Raw genomic sequence first — 17,154 nt, 5'->3', positions numbered from 1 at the left:
ATGATTACTTAACATTAGTTCTTTTGATGAATGACAAAGGGGGAGGGTTAGGTGGTTAAGTTAGCTAAACCAAACTGAAAATACAAACTAACTTAAAAACCACATAAATGCATGTTGTTTCTTGCATAGGTTTTCATTAACTTAACCAGGTTGTCATTCCATCAAAAAGGGAGAGATTGTTGGTGCGGTTAGCACTAACGATTTAACCTAGGTTTTGATGAATGACAAATCAGGTTAAGTTAGTTTGTTGTTGTCTGACACTTTGATCAAGTGTGCAGGAGAAGCCCAGACAGGTCGACGGGCTGACCGGATTTCTGGCACGAAGCTCAGCTAGGTCGACGGGCTGACCGGATAGCTGGCACGGAGTCTAGATGGGTCGACGGGCTGACCGGACGTCTGGCAGGTAAGTGAGGTAAGTCACTGGAGGGGAGTGACTGCGAGGACGCGTTCCCGGGAAGGGAACATTAGGCGTCGATCCGGCTTAGATCCATTTCGGATATCTAAGTCGAGATCGTGACTAGATTCCGGTCTCGGAAAGACGAAATCTAAGTCAAACTCTTTGCTATTACTTTGTTGAACTTTAATTGTGCTAACAATCTGTTTTATAGGATATATATTTGCCTCGGACTAACTCTATTTTGCAAGAGAAGGAGTTCCTGGAAATAGGAGGTTCGGGCGCCCGGAGGTAAGTTTTATCCAAACTCGTGCGTCGCCACGTGGAGCTTGATGGTTGGACCTGCCACGTCCCACCAGGGCGCCCGGAAGGGATCCGGGGTGCCCCGAGCCTCATATAAAAGGAAGGTCAGAGGGGAGCTTCATAACAACAATGAAAAGATAGTCTTCCACTGCTTGCTCTACTGCTCTGCGCTCCTGCGACGCTAACAAAGATCCGACAATATGCTCCTTTCCTTTTCTTTAATTCTTGTCGGTATTTACTTTATTTTCATTAGCATTCCTGTACTTTAAATTGTAATAATTTTTGAACTGCTAGTGATTGCCCAACGAAAGTACTCACGGAGTATGGGCCTTCGAGTAGGAGTCATCACAGGCTCCGAACGAAGTAAAAACCACCGTGTTCATTTGTCTAAGTTTTTCTTATTCTGCTCCGCTTAACTCTTTTTAACGCTGTCTTTTCGAATCGATATTCACCCCCCCCCCCTCTATCGACGTTTCACGATCCAACACTTAGTATTTATTTCTTTAACTTATCAATGGGTGAGATTTATTCGTTAAATCAATAGACCCGATGAGTTGAGAGATAGTATTATTTATATGATGTGTTGTTGATTATAGAAGGAATCTGTGTCCTAATTATTTAGGTTGATGATGCCCCCTTGAGGAGCTCATAAGGATTATCATGTAAACCTTGCAGGTGGACTAGTCCGAAATGATAATAAAGTTGAGTGGTACTACTCTTGGAATCAGATGTTAATTAATTGAGTTGTCAATAACTCATTTAATTAACAGACATACGATATCTTAAACACAGGGAGATTAACACACTCATGATAAGAAGGAGCCCATATTGTAATATGGGATTGGTGCGGTAGTTCAATAATAACCCTTTAGTGGTATGGGTTACAATTGATGGACTTGGGTTAAGTGTTCGAGCCGAACACAGGAAGCCCAAGCCCATCAGGAGGCCTAAATCAATTCCTCCTCTAGGTCCCTGTTGTAACCTCTATATAAAGCCTCGCATCCACGCATCCACAACTTGGTTTGGTTTAACTTAACTTGGTTTGGTTTTGTTGGTGCAATTTTCAGTAGGTCAAGGTTGACCTAGTTGACCAAGCGTAAACCTTGGTCATGGTTTCGATGTTTGACAATACATAAATACATGTAGACATGGACAATGCAGGTGCAGTTGTCCATACGGAGAGATACTGATCAAGGTATGATCAGGCTGAATGAAGAAGAGTCAAGTAGGTCAAGGTTGACCGGATACTTGACTGGGAAGTCCTAACTGGGATGTTAGGCAGAATGAAAATCCTAGTGAGTGAAGCTAGGTGACCTAGGTGGAAGCTAGGTGAAACCAGGCAGTTCGGAAAGTCCTGGTGAGTGAAGCCAGGCAGTGGGAAAGTCCTGGTGAGTGAAGCCAGGCAGTGGGAAAGTCCTGGTGAGTGAAGCCGGGCAGATTGGAAAACCTGGTGAGTGAAGCCAGGTGAAAACCCTAGTGAGTGAAGCTAGGTGAAAGTCCTGGTGAGTGAAGCCGGGCAAGGGAAAATCCAGATGGATCAAGGGTGATCAGACATCTGGTATTGTGAAGGTCAAGTAGGTCAAGGGAGTGACCGGATACTTGGCACGAAGAGAAAAGTCCAAGTGGGTCAAAGGGATTGACCGGACACTTGGTGGGAAGTCTTAGCAGGTCAAGGGAGTGACCGGATGCTAAGCATGATGTACCAATAGGTCAAGGTTGACCGGATATTGGTTTGGACTTGGTTTGGGCAAAAACCAAGACCTGGATCAGTCTGGTGATCGATCCAGTGATACTGTGGTTTCTTAATCGGTCTGGAGATCGATTAGAAAGCGATCAGTGCCTCTGTGAGCTTACTGATCGGTCTGGGGACCGATCAGCATGAAGCCTGATCGGTCCCCGGGACCGATCAGGGCACGCACAGAGAGTTGCAAACTCTCGGAGTGTGCTGATCGGTGCGGGACCGATCAAGATAGGTCCCGATCGGTCCCCAAGACCGATCAGAGGTCCGACCGATCGAGTGTGCTCGATCGGTCCAGTCCTAGTCGTTGTGACACAACGGCTAGTCTTCGCCTTCTTCGCAGTGCAAGTGCGAGTGAGTGATATAAAAGGAGTTCAAGGGCTTCTAAGTGTACTCTAACTTCTTCCTTCTTGCCCCTGCTCCTTGCTGAGCTCTCTGCTTCGTGAAGCTTCGTGTGATCTTCCCCGGCTGGTTAGTTGCTGCTGTTCTTCCATGAAGTTGCTGCTTCATCAACGGAAACCAGTCGAAGGCAAGCAAGGTGTTTTACATTCATATTGTTTGTATTTCTTGCTGTATTTCTATCTTGTTGTTGCAAGTTATTGTGGCGAGGTTTCTCCACCCACAAGGAGTATTTATTAGCCGGTTCTCCGGGGTCTCATCCACCGACGGATTGATAGGCTTCGTCCACCTTACGGGCACGCCGAGGAGTAGGAGTTTCATCTCCGAACCTCGTTACATCGCTGCGTCTAAGGTTTGATCTTCTCGTTCTCGTTTCTATTATATTATTTCCGCTGCGCTAACCTAATTTGTAGAAAGAAAAGAACGAATTTGAGTCGGCTATTCACACCCCCCCTCTCTAGCCGCGACCATCGGTCCTAACAAGTGGTATCAGAGCAAGGCCGTTCTTCGTTGGATCAACACCCGGGGGAGCACAAGAGCTAGAGAATGGATCTATTTGGAGAAGATGTCACGATTCCACCCTTCTACGATCGCGACGACTTCGCGTATTGGAAGGTAAGGATGAAGTATTTCCTTATGACTAACATTGAAAATTGGGGTTGTGTTCAATTAGGTTTCAAGCCTCCGATGGACAAGAAAGGAGAAACCCTAGAGAAGAAGGAGTGGACCAAGGAACAAGTCCACCAATCCCTAGTCAACGATGAGGTATTGAAAATTTTTGAATTCTCTTTACCTAATGACATTCTATGTAAGATAGGTGGATATAACAATGCCAAGGAGTTGTGGAACAACTTGGCCAAGTTCCATGAGGAGAGCTCCACTTCAAGCCATGAAGAGGAGCCAAGTGAGCTAAGTAGCTCACACCATGGAGGAGAGAAATTAGAAGTTGAGGGTTACTCAACATCTAAGGAAGAAGAGGAGGAGAGCACTTCTTCAAGATTGGAGCAAGAAAAAGCATCTACCTCCGGAAGGGATGAAGGAGAGAGTCTACATTCATCCTCAACCCTAGGTAACTCAAGCACTTTAATTTCAAGCAAATTACACATAATGTGTTTTGAGTGTAGGGAGCTTGGGCACTACAAGAGTAAGTGTCCAAAGAGAATTAGAAAGTCTCCACCGGCGCCAAAGGTCAAGGAAGCCAGAGTTCCGATACGCAAAGGCAAGGAGCACGTGGTGTGCTTCCAATGCAAGCGAAGGGGACACTATAGGAGCCAGTGTCCGAGGGGGAGGCAATCTCTCAAGGACAAGAGACCGAGCACATCGATAGGGGGAGCTAAGGCAAACCCTAAGGTAACCTTTAAGGCACCTTCTTGCAATTTGAATAAGACACATGTTAATAGTAGTTTTGTTGCAATTGTCAATAAAGATAGGCATGATAACAATAGGAATCAATATAGGTGCCTAGGTGCTAAACATGTTAGCTTGAATAAGGACAACTCTAGAAATGTCAACCCTAGGATTAACTCATCTAAGGTTAAGGGAAACCTAGATAGGAATCCCAAAACTACTAAACATATGCCTAGGAGTACCTCAAAGAACAATGACAAATTAAAAATTGAGGTATTAGAGAAGGAGAATCAAGTCTTGAGGTCAAAACTTGATACTTTGGAAAAGACCCTTAAAAATTTAGAGAAGTCAACTCTAGGGTCTAAGGGTCAAAAACCCAAGTCCAAGGACAAGAAAGGTTTGGGTCACAAACCTAAGTCCCAAGTGGTCAAGCCCACTTATCATAATGTTCCATTCGATTATGGAACAAAATCTAGGGCTAGGAAGAACATCACCAAGGTCACAAGGGGAGTCACCCCTAGAGTGGATTTTGATGAGTCCCAAATGACCGAGGCTTTAAAGCCTAGGAGGGTCATTAGGAGGGTTGCTAGGGAAGTCATCCCTAGTGAATATTTAGTGAACCCAATGAGCTCCAATAGGTATTGGGTTCCTAGGAGCGTGATTCCATCACGGTAGATGAATTAGGGTGTGCCAACCTTAATTGAATAGGTAGTTAACCTAATCATGGAAAAAGGTGGCACTTTAGGATTTTTCAAGGTATAATCAAGCCTTGAAAATGAAATTAAGAATTATTCCTAAGGTGATTAGAATGTGCCAATCACATTTGAGTAGTTTTCTAGAGTCAATCTAATTGGCACATAGTGATCTAAAAATATTTGATATATGATTTTAGATCTATTACACTTAGGAATATAGAACCTATGGAAAAATGATCAAAATTATCAAAAATGACAACTAAGGCTAGAATTAGGTATCTTCTAAACCTTTACATGTTATTTGCCATATATTGCTTGCCATATGTCATGTCATGACATCATATTTATTTTATGATCATTTAAAATGTCATGATAATGCTTAGGTTAGTTTAAATGTCATGCTTTATTTAAGTTTCATACTTTATGCCATAACATCATGACATTGACACATGTTTCCATTTATGATACAATTATATGTCATGTCATCATCTTGTGCATTAATGATCAATTAACTTGATTTAAGGATAAGAAACACAATTTGATATGGAGATCAAATTGTTGTTTAGAAAAATACATGAGAACTTAGAATAAGCTAACCTAAATCCATATCTCACATCAAAATTGACTTGGATGTGTTTTTGATACACCTTAGATGTGTGTGAGATATTAGGATCATGAGTTAGGATCAAGGTGCATAACTCTTGTACCTAGATGAGCCTAATTCGAAATTGGGGATCATAGGGAAAGCTTGTGTACAAGTCATGTACATTTAGCCCTAAGATTGTGGTCCCAAATTAAAGGGTTTAAAATCATTTTAAAATTGATTTGAAAAACTTTGATGAAGCTTTTCTAGTGATAGCATTCATCATTGAGCAAAGTGATACAAAGATAAGTAACTTTGAGCTATATCAAAGACTTTTGAACTTTGTATCAAGATTTAAAAATGGAACTTATTTTCATAGAAAACTATTTTTCCATGATAGTATATGTTATGAGGAGTGTATCCTCAAAATTTTATAATTTTTAGAATTTTCTGTGATTTTCTAGAGGTTTCTGAATTTCGGGAGAAGAAATCAGAAATCAGAAATCAGAGTTGTGGACCGATCAGAGGGGATTCTGATCGGTCTAGGGGTGCCTGGATTGGTCACCGTGACCAATCCAGGGAATCCCTGATCGGTCTGGTGACCGATCAGGGCGTGCCAACCTGCTGAATTTCGACTGTTTGTCCTAAATTGCAGCTCGGGAAGTGGTGTTTTAGGTTTCTAAAGGTTTGAAACTCACCAAGACATTGTTGGTGCAATGGTCAAGGGGGAGTTGACCTTTAGGGGGAGTTTTACCCATTAGTCAAGGAGGAGTTGACTTTTAGGGGGAGTTTTTACTCGTCGAAATTTTTGAGGATGAGTGATATGAGATTATCACTAAGTTAATTGTTGACCTTAGTATCAAGGGGGAAATTAAGGGTTTCAATGAAAGGTATGGGACTTTCATTAGGAAGAAACTTTTGACCTTGATTCACTCCTCTTGATGTGTGTCAAAAAGGGGAAGAATGTCTAGAGAATGTTCAAGGAAGAACATTGGAGTTAGTGGGAGATTTTGTTGATCACGACGAGTGAAGTTGTGAACAACGATAACTTACTCTTCAGAGGGAGAGTTTGTTGATGTGTGCCAATAGGGGAAGAATGAAGAGTTTAAGTTAGGCCTTCATTATCTAAGAAGGGGGTTGCCTTCTTAGAAGGAGAATGTAAGGTTGTAACTTATGTTTCATTACCTAGTGGCATGAGGAAAGTTGAGGCTATTGGATTAGTCTAACTTAAAGGTATTGTCAAACATCAAAAAAGGGGAGATTGTTGGTGCAATTTTCAGTAGGTCAAGGTTGACCTAGTTGACCAAGCGTAAACCTTGGTCATGGTTTCGATGTTTGACAATACATAAATACATGTAGACATGGACAATGCAGGTGCAGTTGTCCATACGGAGAGATACTGATCAAGGTATGATCAGGCTGAATGAAGAAGAGTCAAGTAGGTCAAGGTTGACCGGATACTTGACTGGGAAGTCCTAACTGGGATGTTAGGCAGAATGAAAATCCTAGTGAGTGAAGCTAGGTGACCTAGGTGGAAGCTAGGTGAAACCAGGCAGTTCGGAAAGTCCTGGTGAGTGAAGCCAGGCAGTGGGAAAGTCCTGGTGAGTGAAGCCAGGCAGTGGGAAAGTCCTGGTGAGTGAAGCCGGGCAGATTGGAAAACCTGGTGAGTGAAGCCAGGTGAAAACCCTAGTGAGTGAAGCTAGGTGAAAGTCCTGGTGAGTGAAGCCGGGCAAGGGAAAATCCAGATGGATCAAGGGTGATCAGACATCTGGTATTGTGAAGGTCAAGTAGGTCAAGGGAGTGACCGGATACTTGGCACGAAGAGAAAAGTCCAAGTGGGTCAAAGGGATTGACCGGACACTTGGTGGGGAGTCTTAGCAGGTCAAGGGAGTGACCGGATGCTAAGCATGATGTACCAATAGGTCAAGGTTGACCGGATATTGGTTTGGACTTGGTTTGGGCAAAAACCAAGACCTGGATCAGTCTGGTGATCGATCCAGTGATACTGTGGTTTCTTGATCGGTCTGGAGATCGATTAGAAAGCGATGAGTGCCTCTGTGAGCTTACTGATCGGTCTGGGGACCGATCAGCATGAAGCCTGATCGGTCCCCGGGACCGATCAGGGCACGCACAGAGAGTTGCACAAACTCTCTGTGAAGTGTGCTGATCGGTCTGGGGACCGATCAACATAGGTCCTGATCGGTCCCCAAGACCGATCAGAGAAGGTCTGGACCGATCAGGAGTGTGCCTGATCGGTCCAGGTCCTAGTCGTTGTGACACAACGGCTAGTCTTCTGTCTTCTGTTCTTCGCAGGTGCAGTGCAGGTTGAGTGCAGGATATAAAAGGAGTTCAAGGGCTTCTACAGTGTACTCTAACTTCTTCCTTCTTGCCCCTGCTCCTTGCTGTGCTTGAGCTTTGCTGAGCTCTCTGCTTCGTGAAGCTTCGTGTGAGCTTCCCCGGCTGGTCAGTTGCTGCTGTTCTTCCGTGAAGTTGCTGCTTCATCAACGGAAACCAGTCGAAGGCAAGCAAGGTGTTTTACATTTATATTGTTTGTATTTCTTGCTGTATTTCTATCTTGTTGTTGCAAGTTATTGTGGCGAGGTTTCTCCACCCACAAGGAGTATTTATTAGCCGGTTCTCCGGGGTCTCATCCACCGACGGATTGATAGGCTTCGTCCACCTTACGGACACGCCGAGGAGTAGGAGTTTCATCTCCGAACCTCGTTACATCGCTGCGTCTAAGGTTTGATCTTCTCGTTCTCGTTTCTATTATATTATTTCCGCTGCGCTAACCTAATTTGTAGAAAGAAAAGAACGAATTTGAGTCGGCTATTCACACCCCCCCTCTCTAGCCGCGACCATCGGTCCTAACAGGTTTAACTTAACTTGGTTTGGTTAAACTTGGTTTGGTTTAACATAGTTTGATTTAGATTTTTTCTAAATAAAATTCTGTTATTTTTCTTTCTTTGTAACCGACGGCAAACCTATAAAAAGAAGTAGGTGGTGGCTCCTAAAATCTAACTTTCTATTTTTTCACAATTTCCCTTCCTCCTTGTGGCCGACACCCCTCTTCCCTTGCTAGGGCCGGCCACGTCTCTACCTAGGGCCGGCCACATCTCTTCCTTGTGGTCGACGCCCCTCCTCCTCCACAACAAGGGCCGGTGCCCCCTTCCCCTTTGCTTAAGGCCGGCGCCCCCTTCTTCTTGCATAGGGTCGACGCCCCTTCTCCCTTAGTGGGCGGCGGCTTGAAGAAAAGGAAGGAGAGGAAGAAGAAGATTAGAAGGTGCCCCATCCTAGAGCCTCCTTTTGTAGCCGGCGGTTTAGAAACTGAGAAGAGAAGGAGGGCAGTGTTGTCTTGGTAGATCGTCGCCCACATGACATCCAAAAAGAGGAGAGGAATACGACAGAAGATCAAGAGGTCTTTAGCTACAAAGAAAGGTACAACTAGTTTTTTAATTCTGCTGCGTAACTAGTTTTGTTTTCTTCGTATCGATTTCGAATACTAACACAAGAGGCCAGCAATCTTGTACTTTGATCAAGGTGTGCTTTGATCATTCAAAAACTTGCTTGATTGATCAAATGCATGTTTGATCGAACATGCGGGTTGCTAGGAAAAGTTCCATTCTTGTATAATTTTTTTTTTTGTACAGGGAAATTAAAATAGAACAGAATTCCAGCGCCTTCAGGGGGTTACGCCGATCGCCTCCTTCAGGGTCGTGTGAAGGGGCCACAACACACTAGGGAGCTCGTCGACCCAACTACCTCCAACATGGTCGAGCCGAACACATAAAACTATGAGGATCTCTCAATTGATGACTTCGGTTTGTCCGTTGCCCTAGGGGTAGGCTACCGATGTGAAGGCCTATTGGATGTCATAGCCCTCGCACCACTCTCTAACCCTTGGCCGACGAATTGCCTCCCATTGTCGGATACGAGTCGGCATGGGATACCGAACCAGCATATGATGTTCTGCCAAACAAACTTAATGACCATCTGCTTGGTTAGTCTTACAAGCGGCTCAGCTTCCACCCACTTCGAGAAGTAGTCCACCACGACGAGCAAAAATTTTCGTTGACCGGTCACCATAGAGAATAGCCCAACGATATCCATGCTCCATTGGTTGAATGGGTAAGATACTGTGAACGCCTTCATTCCTCAGTCATTCAGTGTTGAAGGTTGTGATACTTTTAGCAAGACAAGTAGATGGCCACCATCCAAGCGACATCTTCTTGGAGGGTCGGCCACAAATATCCAGCTAGGAGTATCTTTCGATAACACACGGCCGCCCGGATGGCCTCCACAGGAACCTTGGTGCACTTCCCACAAAATGTATTTAGCATCTTCCCATCCGACGCACTTGAGTAGGGGCCTGGAGAAGGTTCTGTTATAAAGCTGGTCCCCAACCAAGGTGAACCACCCGACCCTCTTCTTTAGCAAGTGAGCTTCTTCCGGATCGGCAGATGCGGCTCCCGACCGCAAGAACTCTATCAGGGTTGTTCTCCAGTCATTGGGGAAGGTTATTCCCTCCATTCAGTCGATATGCGCCACGAGTGAGACCTGTTCAATCAGCTGCCCTATGACAATCGGCGTTAACGAGCTAGCCAATTTTACTAACTCATTTGTCGCCTGATTCTCTGATCGAGAGATTTTTTGTATAATGACCTCCTGAAAGTTGGTCTTCAGCTTCTCAAAGGCTTCCGCATAAAGCTTGAGTCAGGCATTGCTTATCTCGAACATTTCGGATAGCTGCTGAGCGGCTAAGTGAGAGTCTGAGTGGATGAGGACTTTAATGGCTCCCACATGTTAGGCTGTCTATAGTCCGGCTATCAACTCCTCATACTCTGCCTCATTATTGGTGGCGTGATAGTCAAGCCGAATGAAGAGTTGCATCCGGTCTTCTCGAGGTGAGATGAGCAATATGTCAATTCCGCTACCTTGCCAAGTGGATGAGCCATTAACATATATCTTCCATGTTGCTTCTGATTCGACATTCTGGACCTCTATGATGAAATCTGCCATGACCTGAGTCTTGATTACCTCTCAGGGTTGATATTGTATGTTGAATTCGCTTAGCTCAGTCATCCATTTGATCAGCCTTCTTGAAGCCTCGGGGTTGAGAAGAACCCACCCCAAGGAGCTGTTAGTTAACACGATGATTGAGTGTGCGAGGAAATATGGACGAAGCCTCCCAATGGCGAGAATTAAAGCGTAGACTAATTTTTCCAGACTAGTATAGCGAGACTCTGCATCCTTTAATATATAGCTTAAAAAGTATACAGGCTGCTGCTCTTGGTCGTTCTGCCTAACTAGAGCTGACCCAACCACATACTCGTTGGACAATAAATAGATCCAGAGCGGCTCACCAACAATTGGCTCAACTAATACAGGCAAGGAGTTGAGATATTCCTTAAGCTCTTCCAATGCCTGATCACACTCGGCCTCCCACTGGAATTTTGTAGCTCGGTGAAGCGCTTTGAAGAATAGTAGGTTTTGATCAAACGTCTTGGATATGAATCTGGACAGCGCCGTGATCCGACTGGTCAGCTGTTGAGCTTCCTTTAGGTTCCAAGGTGGCGTCATGTCTTGCAAAGTTTTGATTTGGCTTGGATTGGCTTCAATGCCCCACTCGGTGACGATGTAACCCAGGAAGCGACCACTCCTTGCGCTAAATAGACACTTGCCGAGGTTCAACTTTATCCCATAAGCCCTTAACGTTCAGCATGTCTCCTCAATATCTGCGCATAGGTTAGTAGCTCGGAGGGATTTTATTAATATATCGTCGATATATACCTCCATATTACGGCTGATCTGCCGTCGGAACACCTTATTCATCAGCCTCTGGTAAGCGGCTTTGGCATTCTTGAGTCCAAATGGTATGACGTTGTAGCAGTACATTCCATCGGTCGTAATGAAGCTGACCTTCTCCTAGTCCTCACGGGCGAGCAACACTTGGTGATACCCTTGGTATGCGTCGAGCATGCAGATCAGTTTGCAGCCCGCCGTTGAGTCCAATATCTGGTCTATCCTGGGTAACGGATAGAAATCTTTTGGGCATGCCTTGTTCAAATCATGGAAGTCGATGCAGACTTGCCATTTATTGACCGGCTTGGAGACTAACACGACATTGGCTAGCCAGCTCGGGAATTGAACTTCCCTAATATGGCCGACCTCCAACAACTTTTCTATCTCCGCCCGGATGATCAAATTTTACTCCGCATTGAATTCCCTCTTTCTTTGCTTCACCGGCCTAGCATCTGGTCGGACATGAAGCTTATACTGAGCCACACTCAAGGAGATATCGGGAAGCTCATGTGTCGACCAGGCGAACACATCATGATTTTGTCTAAGGCAGGCGACCAACTCTGCCTTATTCTCCACCTCTAAGTCGGCGGCAATAAAGGCGGTTGCTTCCATTCAACTGGGGTGGATCTGAACCTCCTCCTTTTCTTCGTACACCAATGTAGGAGGCTTTTCAGTGATTGTGTTCACCTCCAAGCGCATATTCTTCCAAGTGCTTCTCGCTTCGGACTTGACCATCTCGATGTAGCATCATCGAGCGGCCAGCTGATCGCCTCTGACCTCACCCACCCGGTCGTCTACCGGGAACTTGATTTTTTGGTAGTAAGTAGACACTACCGCGCGCCCGTAACTCATTGAGGGTCGGTCGGCCCAAGATGATGTTGTAGGCCGATGGTGTGTCTACCACGATGAAGTTTATGGTCTTGATTCTCCTCAGTGGCTCTTCTCCGAGCGAGATGGCCAATCAGGCTTGTCCGAGCGGTAGTACCTCGTTGCCCGTGAAACCTTAAAGAGGGGTCATCATCGACAACAACTCATTCCGATCAATTTGTAATTGATCGAATGCCTTCTTGAAGATGATGTTCACTGAACTCCCTGTATCTGTTGGTGCAAGTTGCACCAGAATCAAACTTAAGTTTTGATGTTGTCAAAGGTTCAAGTTAAGTCTTAATGTGATCTAACAAGTTGATCAAGTGTGCAGGCTATTTACTCAACAGAGAAAGACCTAGTTGGAGGCTAGGCAAGAAAACTCTTAGCAGATCGTGGAATCCAGGTGGAAAGACCAAGTGGGTCGAGAGGAACCGACACTTGGCAATGAGATCGAGAGGTCTGGGGACCACAGATCGAGAAAAAGTCCTGGTGAGCCTATCAAGGCTAAGTGAAAAGTCCAAACAGATCTAGAGGATCAAAGTTTGGCAGGTAGGTTGAGGTAAACAATTGGAGGAGCAACAGTGAGGTTGTGTTCCTAAAGGGAACAACCTAAGGTCGCTAATCTAACTGAAGAAACCGGAAAGATTTCCAAGTTGAGATCAAGACAGTTGAACTACTAATTATCATTACTCATGTATTTTATAGATTACTGTGCTAATCTCTGTTTTGCAGAAAAATATTATTTAACGTTGTTTTACAAGATTCGACCTGATCGGTCGACCGAATAGGAGGATCGGTCGACCGAATAGGAGGATCGGTCGACCAACCTAGACTAACTCAGAACAGACACAAGTTCAGACCAAGCCAGAGTGAATCCGATCAGAGCTTGATTGATCGACTGAATCCTGACGATGTGGCACAGATCAGATCGGTCAGAAACAAAGAAGGAAGCTAAGCTGATCGGTCGACTGAACTAGCAGATTGGTCGACCGAACGATACCTCATTAATGCAGCATTAAGTGCGAATCTCAGCGAACAGGGAAATTATCTATTCGATCTACTGAAAAAGGTGATCGATCAATTGAATACTTCAATGACAGTAAATGCCAAAGATCGAATCAGCGTCAGATCTCAACGAAGATGGAAGGGAGCTGATTCGGTCGACCGAACCTGGATCGGTCGACCGAACGTCGATGATTCTTATAAAAGAGAGCTCGAGGTCCAAGGCTGGGGAACTGATTTTGGTTGACTTAAATATCATCTCTGTGTAAGCTGCTTGTGTCATTGCTACTACAACACGCAAGCAACTACATCATTCAAGTGTCGATCGAGCTCCAACTTTAACATACTGTCGGTATATTTTATTATTACTTGTATTGTACTTAACTCAAGTAAGATAGTAGGTTGTTACTATCTTACTCATTGTCTTGTATGCACTGCTTCTTTCCGAGGTTTTCAGAAAGAAGAGTTTTAGTGATTTACCCATCGATGCAATCAAGGATTGCGGACCTTGGAATAGGAGTCGACCTAGGCTCTGAACCAAGTAACTGAACCTGTTCTCTACTTTTCCACTGCACGACTTTATTTTTAAATGAGTAAAAAAAAGTTTTTAAAGTGCGATATTCACTCCCCCCCCTCTATCGCACTCTTTCGATCATACAGTATCAATAAAAGTTCAATGAATAGTATAATTAACGATTACCGCCCAGATGATCAACGCGTCGTCGTGAGGGATCTCCACTCCCTCTAAGTCGCTGGGGCCGAAGCTGATCTCAGGTCCTTCGACCTTTGCCATGCTACATCCCACCGCGTGGATCTCCAGTCGTCGAGCGTACGACTTCCTGTCTCTGTTGGAGTCACTGCCAATTGGCCCTCCAGCGATCATGCCTATTTCTCCTCGGGATGCGTTGCTTCTGTTTTCTTCTTCCCGATCGGAGGGTCTATTTCGCTCAGCCGAGACTCGGGAGGGATCAGTGTCATTCCTTCGCTGGTGTTGATGGTACCGCTTGAGAGCCCTTCTTTCATCCTCTCATCGCCCAGTAGATCGATGCCTTTGTCACCGATCGGGAGAAGGAGATCGATGGCAATATCCTTTTGGAGTTGGTCAACTGACGATTGGTGTTCGACCGTGACAATCACGTGTGTTGTGGGTCGCCGACTGATGGAAAGAGCAGAATATCATCATCCATACCTTACCGTTTTGTAACGCCCCGGCCCGGGCGGGCCCCACCCGAACCGAACCGGGAACGCTACCTGAATTGCCCATCGGGTTGATGACTAGCTCCACAGACCACCGGAGGTCCTTTCAGCGTGCTTTGTCCTCACTCGCACGCACCCTGGAAAACTTCCCAGGAGGTCACCCATCCTCAGATTTCTCCAAGCCAAGCACGCTTAACTTTGGAGTTCTTTGAGTTTGGGCTTCCGAAAAGGAAGGTGCACCTTGGTGATATGGATAGTACCATCTAACCTTTTAAGTCATATTTAACCAGAATCTCAGAACCGGGGTATTACAATCACCCCCACTTAAAGACACAACGTCCTCGTTGTGTAACCACAAATCACACCACAAACAAATCCTAGAATCTCCCTCGCTAGGTGGTGCCCTGGGTGCTCCTACCACAGGCGCACTCACGGTCGCAAGGTCGCTCTGATACCATCTGTAACGCCCCGGCCCGGGCGGGCCCCACCCGAACCGAACCGGGAACGCTACCTGAATTGCCCATCGGGTTGATGACTAGCTCCACAGACCACCGGAGGTCCTTTCAGCGTGCTTTGTCCTCACTCGCACGCACCCTGGAAAACTTCCCAGGAGGTCACCCATCCTCAGATTTCTCCAAGCCAAGCACGCTTAACTTTGGAGTTCTTTGAGTTTGGGCTTCCGAAAAGGAAGGTGCACCTTGGTGATATGGATAGTACCATCTAACCTTTTAAGTCATATTTAACCAGAATCTCAGAACCGGGGTATTACCGCTTGAGAGCCCTTCTTTCATCCTCTCATCGCCCAGTAGATCGATGCCTTTGTCACCGATCGGGAGAAGGAGATCGATGGCAATATCCTTTTGGAGTTGGTCAACTGACGATTGGTGTTCGACCGCGACAATCACGTGTGTTGTGGGTCGCCGACTGATGGAAAGAGCAGAATATCATCATCCATACCTTACCGTTTACCGCCTTCTGTCGACCAGAAGCCACATGCTACACGGCATGTGTCCTAGTCTCCAGGTGTGGCCGCGCTCCTTCGACCCTCGGCCCTTTGGGCGGCTGATGGCTGCTCGACGGTTGGTGATCGGTCGTCGCCGAGGGTTCGATCGGTGCCTCTTTTCTTCTTGCTGCTTGAGCTTCTTCCACATTTATATATTCGTTGGCCTTCTTGAGCATGTGATCGAAGTCCCTGGGCGGCTTCCTGATGAGCGATCGGAAGAAATCTCCCTCGACGAGCCCCTGAGTAAAGGTGTTCATCATTGTCTCGAATCAGACCGAGGGAATATCTATGGCTACTTGATTGAAACACTGCATGTAGGCTCGGAGCGTTTCTTTCGATCATTGCTTCAGGGAAAAGAATCTGATGCTCATCTTTTGATAGCGTCGACTGCTGGCGAAATGATGTAAGAATGCAGCTCGGAAGTCCTTGAAGCTGCGTATAGATCCATCCGACAGTCTTCTGAACCAATGTTGCGCCGATCCGGAGAGAGTAGTAAGAAAGACTCGGCACTTTACCCCATCTGTATACTGGTGCAGCGTGGCTTCATTATCAAACCTATCCAGATGATCATCCAGATCAGTCGATCCATTATATGGCCCGATCGCCAGCGGGGTATAATGTCTGGGCAGAGGGTCTTGTAAGATCTCCTCGGAGAACTACCGATTGATCCGTTCAGACGACGCGTTGCTTCGAGGCGCCTTGCCATTCAGTGCATCCCGAATGGGAGCATCATTCAAAGACGATCCCCATTCTTGATTCACTGGGGCTATTTCTGAGGGGGTTTGGAACAAGGCACGATAAAAGTGATAGATCGGATGCGAGCGATAGAGGGGGGGGTGAATATCGCGTCTTTTTAAAACTTTTCTTTATCTTTTAAATCAAAGTCATGCACAGCGGAAAGTAAAAGGGAGACAGATTATTTACTTCATTCGGAGCCTAGCTCGACTCCTACTTGAAGGTCCGCGGTCCTTGATCGCACCGACGGGCAAAGCACTAAAACCCTTCTTTCCGAGAACCTCGGAAAGAAGTGGATCGTACAAGTGCAACGATGTAAGATAGTAACACTCCTACTATCTTACATGAAATTAAGTACAGTATAAATGAAATGATATACCGACAACAGTAGTAGTAAATCATAGCTCGGTCGGCACTATCGGATGAAGTCTCTTGCAGCGTTGATGAAGACTTATAGCATGAGCAGCTTGCAGAAGAGCACTTGAATCAATCAGAAAGTTCTTATGGCCTCAGACTTCGAGCCTCATTTTATAGGCCTTGGGCGTTCGATCGACCGATCCCACTATTCGGTCGACCAAACCCGCTCCCTCCTTCCTTCCTGGCCGGAGTCTGACACTGGCTCGGAAATCTGCATTAACTGATCTTTAATGGCTCGGTCGACCGAACCATATTTTCGATCTACCGAACAAGCCTTTCCCTTGTTCGATGAAATCTGCCAGATATCTTCTTTTAATGTTGTTTAATGTTGATTGGATCGGTTGACCGATCCTTGGTTTGGTTGACCGATCAAGCTTCGATCAGACTGTGCTTCGCTTTGGTCTGAACTGATCTCTGGTCTGAGTCAAGCTGGTTCGGTCGACTGATCCTCCTGTTCGGTCAACCGATTAGGCCGAATATGCAAAACAGAGTTAAACAATATTCCTGCAAAATAAAGGTTAGCACAGTAATATAATGCATGAGTAATATAGACAGTAGAATTGTCTTGATCTCAACTTAGAAACCTTCTCAGTTTCTTCAGTTGGATCAACGACCTAAGGTTGTTCCCTTTAGAAACCCGACCTCACTATCGCTCCTCCAGTTGCATACCTC

This window comes from Zingiber officinale, chromosome 4A (genome assembly GCF_018446385.1).
Source record: "Zingiber officinale cultivar Zhangliang chromosome 4A, Zo_v1.1, whole genome shotgun sequence".
NCBI lineage: Eukaryota > Viridiplantae > Streptophyta > Magnoliopsida > Zingiberales > Zingiberaceae > Zingiber > Zingiber officinale.
The sequence above is the reverse complement of the archived record's forward strand: the minus strand, read 5'-3'. Positions refer to the sequence as shown.